Source organism: Gavialis gangeticus, unplaced genomic scaffold, assembly GCF_001723915.1.
Source record: "Gavialis gangeticus isolate Ggan-Ray unplaced genomic scaffold, GavGan_comp1, whole genome shotgun sequence".
Taxonomy (NCBI): domain Eukaryota; kingdom Metazoa; phylum Chordata; order Crocodylia; family Gavialidae; genus Gavialis; species Gavialis gangeticus.
The window spans coordinates 138,840,500-138,849,927 of record NW_017729025.1 but is presented as its reverse complement, the minus strand read 5'-3'; the positions used below and the strand labels follow the sequence as shown (position 1 = coordinate 138,849,927).

Sequence of the window (9,428 nt, the reverse complement as noted above, 5' to 3'; positions counted from 1 at the left end):
ATATATATATATAATATATTTAACAGTCTTATATATTCAAGTGAATAACTAGCATAAATAGAGTAAAAGAGTATCCTTGGAGGCTGATATTTAAAGCCAGTTTCATTGGAAAGGAGAGAGAATGAGTGTCACTCTAGGTAGGTCTCCTTTTCCCTGGCTGTGCATGTAGACTTATAAAAAGGCAGTTCCACCAATCAGAGGATTTCTTTAATGGTTAGGTGCCCCCACCTTATAACCCTATTATGTTGTTAAATTAGCATAAAGGGGCTATAGAGCCACTGTGAATTAGTACCCTAAAAGTCTTCACTTAGGGAGAAATAATTATGTCCATTCTCAAATTCTGAGAAACCTTACTGAGTAAGGGTTAAGCACTTCTGGATTTGGCACTTAATGCATATCCAAATGATAGCATGCCTTAGCCATTACTTTTCATTTTCACATTACAGTAGTAACATGGAATTATTATCCTGACTTTCCTGTGAGGTTGTTATCCTGTATTCTGCTTCAGAACAGCTTGTCTATTCAGGACAGCACTTAACTACCTCCTTAAATCCTATTGAAGTCATTAAGGTGTATGCATATGCTGAAGTGATATCCCGAATAAGAATGGATTTAAAGTGCCCACATTCTTAAGCTGTCTCCTAAACCTGGGGCCACAGTCATATTTTACAGCTGTAGAAGAAAAATGAAAGAAAAACAGTTTTTGATACTCAGTCCTTCTCAGAGTCAGGTCCTAAGAAATTTGTAGAAGGGTATATGGGGCACTTTTATACATACCCCAAGGGTAGGGAGGGTAGCACTTTAATTAAAGTGTTTCCAAGAGCCCCTCTAATTAAAGTGCAACAGTGTCTGGTGTATCAGTGTCCCCTGTACTTCAAAATGGTGACAGAGGCACTTGAACTAAAGCTTGCTAGTTGAGCTTTAGTTCAAGCGCCCCACTGCCATTTTGAAGCACGGGGACACTGATACATGAGATGCAAGAGGCTGCTGAAGCGCAGAGATTGCCACGCTTCACCAGAGTTGATTAACTGAGCAGCCTCCATACTTGTGTACAGACACCCATGGTGGACTATAAGCACAACATAGATCAGAACTCTTTAGCTCCTGGCTCTGAATCCAAAACTCTGCTTACTGGACCATATGACTTTCTCTGCTATAGTTACCAGTGCTAGATGTTAAGTCATTCGTAAGTGCATCTACACCAGATGTTTATTGCAGAGTAGATTAATTAGCTCCACAGTAAACATCTCATATCTACATATGCACCCCTATTAGGTCACAAGAAACTAATTAACTCCGCAGCAGGGTAGTACTTGTAAATACAAGTACTGTTCTGCTGCAAACTTTTTTACTCCACAGCACCGCATGTGTAGATTCTGATGCAGCTGGCTGAGGGCATGAGGGTGCTTCCATTCAGGGCCCATCTGCTGACTAGCCCCACACTGGAACTCCCTTGTATCCCAGCCATCCCCACCACAGCAAGTTAGGCATGGTCAGAGCAGCACCAGGCTGGCAGGCTGACCCCCTGAACCCCCTGCCAGCCAGGGCTTCTCCAGCCCATCTCAATGTGCTGTGGTCCCAGGTGCACATGTAAACACAGTGTCCAGGAGCAATAAAATGCAGCTCTGTATGTGCTGGAGTTTATTGTTGCATGCTAATAGCACATGTAGACATGCACCACATGTATTTTAACCTGCACATTCCCTGCTTCCTATATGCAAAGTAATGTATGTATTATTAATATCAGGATGCAAGGGGATTCTGAACAACCATTCCTATGTTAATGTTCAAAACAAATTGAAAAGAAATAATTTTAATAAAACATTTTGTCTTTCTCTTTATTCTAGTTTGTTGCTGTTGATCTATTTGAGCAATAATGAAAGAAGATATTTGGCTAGCAGCTTTAATTTGGAAGATATGTATTCACAAATCAACAAACTTCCTGTTGTTATGTAAGTAAACATAACAGCAAATCACTATTCATTTTGATCATACATTGTCATTATCATAACAAGAATCATTTCTGATGCTGTGACATAAAGGTCTTCCACTTTCCAAACCAGTGTTATAGTGTCATCTCTCTGAATAAATACACTTACTTAGGATGCAAATGAATTGATGAAGCTCTAAAGAGTGACAGGTAGAAAAATGGAAACTCAGTCTATGTCTATGTATTTATTCCATATTAATTATTAACAGAGTTTCAGGCACAGTGTATATGGTTTTTTTCATTCTAAATTATATCCTGTTAATGAAAATTACTTCCTCTATGCAGAATGTGTACCCCATGTGGCACTCTAAGCGATAGATAAAGAATTCAATTAAGCACAATTTGAATACGTGCCAATTATTTCACTGCTTCAAGTTATTTTATCTAATAAGTATTTTATATATTAAAATACTCATTAAGATACTCGTTTTATATATAAAAATACTCTGTGTATCTTTCAATGCTACAAACTGTTTGAATGACAGATGCACTGAGATTTAAAACACTTCTGCTTTCCTTGACTATAACAATACTCCATATTTCATGGATATATGTAGGATATATTTTGTGTACTGGCCACAAAAAGTTAAATTTACCTTATGCAGTGTGGTGTATACAAGGCCTATACATCACCTATGTCCTATTTATTTTGAGAATTTAACTGGGACCTGAAACCACAAGAGCTACTGATTATTTTCACTCAAAGCAAGCAGAACATTTGTAGTGAAAAAAATGCTTCATACCTTTTTAAGATGTAAATAACTTTATACTTACAAAAAGGATTAACTAGAACAATACTTGTACTTATGCTTGTACACCTGTCCCAGGGTTAGTAGCTTAGTATGTACTTTTTTCGTGAATCAAGATGTATATAACAAAGTGATTCTTCAATGCAAGCCAAAGTCCAAGAACAAATAAAAGATGAACTCTCCAGGTAAAATCACAAACCTATGCATAAAGTCAAGCAAGTTCTCATTGTTTTGAGGGAAAAAATGGAAAAATCCTCCATGGCATCCTCTTTTTCTACCAAGAAAGGCTAGGTAGTAAGTATTACAATTTTAAAAGTTTCACTAGACTTAGTTGCTAGACTAAACACTTATTTTTACAAGTAGCATCTTGAAAAAGTATTAAAATTCAAGCAGTTAAGATCAATACTGGCTACTGTTTATGATTCTTGCTATCTGTCTGGATCTTTCAGCAGCACAGAGAACTCAGTATCATCTGACTGGGATATCAATGAAGAGGGAATTCAGGCCAAATTCTCTCTCCCTGCCAATACTGTAGAAGTATAAGACCACCACATTTGGTAAAGTCACTGCTCAAGACAGTCAGGATTTCCATTACTATAGTGCCATTCCTTAAATGCAGTACCTCCAGGAAAGCTATCAGTTTGAGGTGAACAGAAATTCTACAACAGAACTTGCTGATTTATTCAGTCCAACCTGTTTCATTTGAAACATCTTCAGTTCAAAGAACTTTTGCTGTATTTAAGATAGGATTCCAAAACTTTTCCAAGGTCAGAGACTCCCTAACTCTAGAGTACAGTGCTTGTGGGAACACTCGTAAAGCAAATTGCCACAAAGGCCAAGGATTCTGGGACCTCCGGGTACATCTCTCAAAGATGCTCCACAGTTCAGAACCTCAAAAGTGCAGGGTCTCCAACTCTGACAGTTCACTTGACAGGACTACAGGATCCACAGATTTCCAGTACACACATAAGAAAGTCTACCCCAGAGTCATGGATCAGAGGATTCCAGATTCCATGGCTCATGGGCAGCCAGCCACACCAGAGGTTCCAAGCTCTCTGCTATGTGGACTGAGAATCTGAAAATCCTGGGAACCTGAAAACTTGAGAGCTTAAGGCAAAGCTAGGACTTCCAGGCTAGGAACAGAAATTACACATAAATGAGTATGAATGATCAGAAACCAGTTCAAATCTGTAGCACAATTCTGTAGCACAGAAATTCACTGTACATAAGCCCCTTTCAAAACAGCTGAAATCAGTTTATGATAAACCTGGATGGATATAATATCAGACTGAACTGATTTAGGTTAAATTAGTTTATTGAACTTCTGCCCAAGACACCTTCAAGATTCAAGTTAACTCACCATCCCCAGAATCCCAGGATGCTTTGCACCTCCCCTGTAAATCCCCCCTCACAGGGTGAGCAGGCTAGCCTTGGCTGAAGCTGCCTGCTCTAGCTAAGAAGGAAGGTATACTCTAGTGCCTCCTGGCTTCTGGCCTGGGCCGCTGCAGACATCTGGCTGCATTTCTGGAATCAAAAGTGAATGTCTGTTCACTTACTTATGAGTTCAGTCTATGTAGCTTAGACTAACCTGTGAAGATTAAATCAATTTAGCCATAGGCTTTTTGACTCTGTACCTAGCCTCAGAGTTTCACAGCTCCCTGTCAAAGAGCTGGGACTAAGAACTAGTAGAAGTCCAGGGACAGACTCCTGTGGTCTCTAACTCTGGGATGAAACTTCAGGTGCAATATTAATACGAATGTCAATTTCACTGAACAGCTTTAGGTTCTGGGAAGCTTGCAGGTCATAAGGATTTTTAAAAATGTCCATTTTTGTCTTAAATAGACACACCAAAGTTTTAAAAACATTTCCTTTAAATCCTGCATTTTGGCCCACTCCACTATCCATAAATGCAGCTATGTCAAGTGTGCGGGGGGAGGAATTCAGGTGCAGGACACCCTCTTTGTTTATTAGTTTTAGAATAAAACCGATGCTAAAAGCAAACCACATTTTTATGAACCTATTTAAATTAGCTTTTGATGGGAGAGACTGAACTGCTAATGAGGTTGATAATGAAATATAGAGCTTTTCATCTTGTCGTCACTAGTTAAAATCTCATCCCCCGTCAGGTGTGATTCACAGTAGTTTCTGCCTGATGGCTGACCAGTAGCCTCTGTTGGGTGAGTCTGTGATTTCAGTTCAGTTTTCAACCATCAGGTGGCTATATCACATGAATTCCTAGCATCATCAATAACAACTGAAACCCTCTATTACCAATCTCCTAAAAGGGTTGTGACTATTACTGCAAAAGATTCTTACTCCTAGCGATGCTCTTTGCAGACATAAAGAGAGTCACACTAATGGAAAATAGTACAGAAGCTTGCAGAACTGGTGCTCACACACTAGATCTTTGGTGAATAAAAATCTACATACTTACATTCTCAGGACATTCTCATTCTTAGTTTCGAAAGGTAGATAGCATTCTGTATGAACTTTGGATAATTTACCAGTTTTCACTAGCACCAAAACCATTTTTGGTAGATAACAGGTCAAAAACTTTACACCTGAAAATCTGTTGCAACAGCAGCTGGAAGTCCAACTGATTAATGTTCTCATTAATTTATAGATCACCCACAGAGTATTTGATTCAGTATGGCTATTACAGTAACATGCAATAAAATTAACTAGCAGAAGTGGAAGAAAGGACTTTTTCTCTATCAAATTGGCTCAGGAAAAATTATTCTGTGTCAATTCTCTCACGATTCATATCCCATGGGGAAAAATGTAAAAGACAATTTCTATATATCCAGGTAAAGAGAGAAATCAATTACAATTTTTGAGTATTTTAGAAGTGGAAACTTATTATCTAGGGTTGAGGGGATGAAATCTAAAAGGAGTAGCACAGTATAAAACCTGTGGGAGAGTAGGAACAGAAACAGTGCCCTGCAGCTTCCATGGGTACAATGCAAGAAAGATTTTGGCAGGCAAATTTCAAGTGAAATTTGGAATCAGACTTCATGTGTTTTTAGAGTATATCACTATCATAACAGTGGGGTGGTAATTCCAAAGACCACCCTCTCAATTAAACTGTACCCAGTATGAAAAGGTACCTCGCATTGTTCTCCACTTGTACTGGCCTGAGTGCAAACAATGTGCCATAAAACTGTCTTTGTATTTATTGGGAAAGAAATTTAAGAAAATAAATCCTACAATACTGCCTTCCCAGCATCTTCTTTACCACCTGATTTTACCCCATATGCAGGGACATATTCATGGCTTCTTGTACTCCACAGCAGTGATCTTTGTCTGGCAGGACTTTTCCCAGGATTGATATATAGAACAATTCTCATGCTTATCTCTGCTCCTCTACTTTAACTTCTTTTGAGGGAGTGAAATGACCCTATGAAAGCCTAAGGATCAGTGAAGGGGGAAACTTGTTATAGTCTTGTCCCTACATTCCCCAAGATTTAAATTCCTAATTTCACCCAACTTCACCAATTCTTTAAAACTAATCTACTATCCCGAAGCAAGCTTTCTTGAACTATAAGAAAATGCATGTGTGCGTGTGTGTGACAAATACCTTGAGAGAGACTATTTTTCCGATGTTTCAATTGTAGAGACACAAAAAATTTCCAGTGAAAACTGTTCTCAAGAGAATTCTATGTTTTTAAACCAAACAGGCTAGTATATAGTTTGGATAAACTTCTCAACTTCCAGATAAGCATCTCAACACCTTACATTTCACTCAGTTACCCGTTTTAAGCCTGAAACTTATGCTTCACTAAAGCATATCTTTCAGAAAGACACTGGTTTTTGTTGCTATATATTGCTTTTTATTTCTAATTGCTGCATTCAGTTTGCCAATGAGCCAGGAAGGGTTTCAGCCAAAGTTGTCTTCTTTCTTGATGATGGAATCAAAACTTTTTAGTCGTGTCATAAACAGTACTTAAAAAATACCCAGCCTTCATTTACATTTTATGCCACATTTTCCTCTCTGCCCAGGTTTATTTCATCCATAATTTTCCTATGGAATCAGTGTGACACTAGAAATATGAAACTCCACCAGGCCATTTTAGCAGAGACGCTTTTCAGAGCAGACTATATGCTAAACTCCTGATCCATCAAAGCACTTAATACACAGATAGTCCTGTTGACTCCAATGGGATCCTTCACATGCTTAAACTATGTAAAGTGCTTTGCCAAAATGAGACCTAAGAGCTAATTTTCTGAGGTGCTGAGCACTCGTAAATCCACTCAAAGTCAAGGGCTTTAGACAATCAGCCGCTAAACCAATTTGTTAGAGTCAGGTCTGCAGTGGTTGTATTTTATTTTTTTTAACTCTCTGGGAAGTCTCTTCTACTTAATTCTAATACAGTTTAAAGTATTACATTGATGTTTTGTATCTTCACAACTGTTGCCATAACATCATATTGCTAGTCTGATAATTACGTTAGCTTTATAAAATTCAAAATACAAAATGTAATGGAAACCACCTAAGTTACAAGAATGACATAGATACAGAAAAGAGCAGCATCTTTGGAAATAAACCCACTGTTTATGATTATGCTATGCATCTCTGATTTAGTTAGTTCAGCATCAGTACACCAGCTCCACCAGGCTGACCACCACTGGACCAGACCCAGAAGATCCCGCCCGAACCCCGCTCTGCACCTGATGTACTCTGAGAGCTATTCTCAAACACATACTATTCTACTCCACCCCACAAGGACTCCCACGATAGGACCCCATGGACTGAGTGACTTCTTTGTTCAACTCACCCCCTCCACCATTGTGGACCTTTGTACAGATTTGTTTGTATCTATCTTCTTTTCTTTCTCAACATTGTGAACCCCTCCCTCCCCTTCCCCAACCCCACCTCCCACCCCCAGGCTTAGATGGCTAACATTGTATTTCTGTAACCTAGTTGCATTCTCCTCCTCACCTCCACCCCTCTTATGTTAGTCCCTTGCTCAGGCACTCTCAATTTCCCTTATGGCCTTGTAATCTTTGTTCTATGATTCTTAACATTTTCTAATTAATTATGGGTTTGATATTAATTGTGTTTGTATCATTAGTGATGATATCCCACTGAAAGTAAAAACAACCTGCTTTCTCTGCTTTGTAAAAAAGGATTTCTCAATTCAAGGAAAAAAAAGCCTACTTCTTACAAACATCTACTTAAATTTGGTCAAGAGAAGCTGAGTAAACATTATTAAGGGGTGATCTAGAAGCAGCTATGAGTTATTCTAGGCTTTGCTGCTTGCCACGTGGGGCTGGGAAGAAATTTTTTCCCCCTCTTGCTGCTTTTTGTATCAGAAGCACTGGGTGTTGGCTGCAGCCAAGGCTGGGGATTTTGACTTGGGTGTAGCAGGGCTCTTGCTGGAACCTAAATCAGGAGTTTCCTGGCTAAAGGATCTTGCCCCTTCACACAGGTTCAGACCTATCACTATATTTGGGGACAGGAAGGAATTTTACCCCATCGTCAGACTGTAGCAGTATATCAACAGCCTTTACGGCAACAGGACATTGACCAATGCAGTCCTTCTGTTTTACCTGTGGTAGATTAGCCTGTTATGTCTTGCGTGGTGTCAGTGTTGACCATGTAATTTTGCTAATACATTAGACAATGGATTTGTATAGGATGATTTGAATAGGGATGATCCTGCCTTGATGACCTCTGGAGGTCATTTCCACCCTTACTTTTTTATGATTCTATAATGAGCCCCTCTTTTCACTTTCTTTGGTCTGGTTTGCATTGAAATGTGGAATTACAATAACATTTGGTTCTGTCGATGGCCCAATACAGAAGCCAAAAGCTTATAGGAAAATCAGTCTTCTATACAGAAAAGATTGACTAAAATTTAAGAAACAAGATAATTGTCCTTAAAATATTTCTCTTAAATGAAAATAATCAGCTTAAGCAAGTTCTATTGCTAAGAAACAAAAATCACAAAAACATTAGAATAACATGTCCAGATTTAGACAACAAAAGTTAATTTAGTACATTCTTAATTAGAAATGAAGAAAGGTATCATATGATGTATACATTGTAGCAAATCCCAGAAAAAAACATTCCATTTACATGTTAAATGTCAAAGTACAGTGAAAGTCTTCATCACAAACTCCAAGTGCATCAAAAGAATGGAAAGTCTGTTTACTGCTTGGGAAAATACGCTCTCCCAAAGGAGCCTAAAGATTATCCAGAAGTTCCTGTTATAGTAAGTACTGAAAAGCTATCTGGAAAAAGAGATGGGAAAATAAAAAGGAGAGAGGGGCCAGACAATGAAAGTCAATTGAGAGACATTTCTGTGTAAACAATCTCCTTTTCCATTTGCTATTTCCACATGAAGGTCAGTTTCCACATTTTTGGGATCCAAGGCCTGCCAATAGATGGGGTGTGACAGGTGCAATGAGATACTATGGACTCTTTGTTAGGAACAAAGTCACAATGCTTGATAAATTATTCTTGATACTACTAACATAAGTTAAAAACTCAAAATAAGAATTACCAAGTAATTTAATTGAGTGGCAGAGTAGATCAATATGGAATTGCTGATCTTCTTAGTTAATGATTCCTTAAAGCCTGATTCACTGCTAAGTAAAATTAATTTTTCTACTATATATTATGAGCGTGCATAGTATTTCACTTAAATGTGTTGAAGTAAAGTTTTGATTGTATGCTGCCAATGCAG

General features: G+C 38.3%; 1 protein-coding gene across 1 annotated transcript in view; it reads right to left on the bottom strand.

Annotated features, from left to right (window-relative positions):
* INSC (inscuteable homolog (Drosophila)) overlaps positions 1–9,428 on the bottom strand; it is a 403,168-nt gene that overhangs the window by 11,404 nt on the left and 382,336 nt on the right. The gene's annotated exons all lie outside the window — the stretch shown is intronic.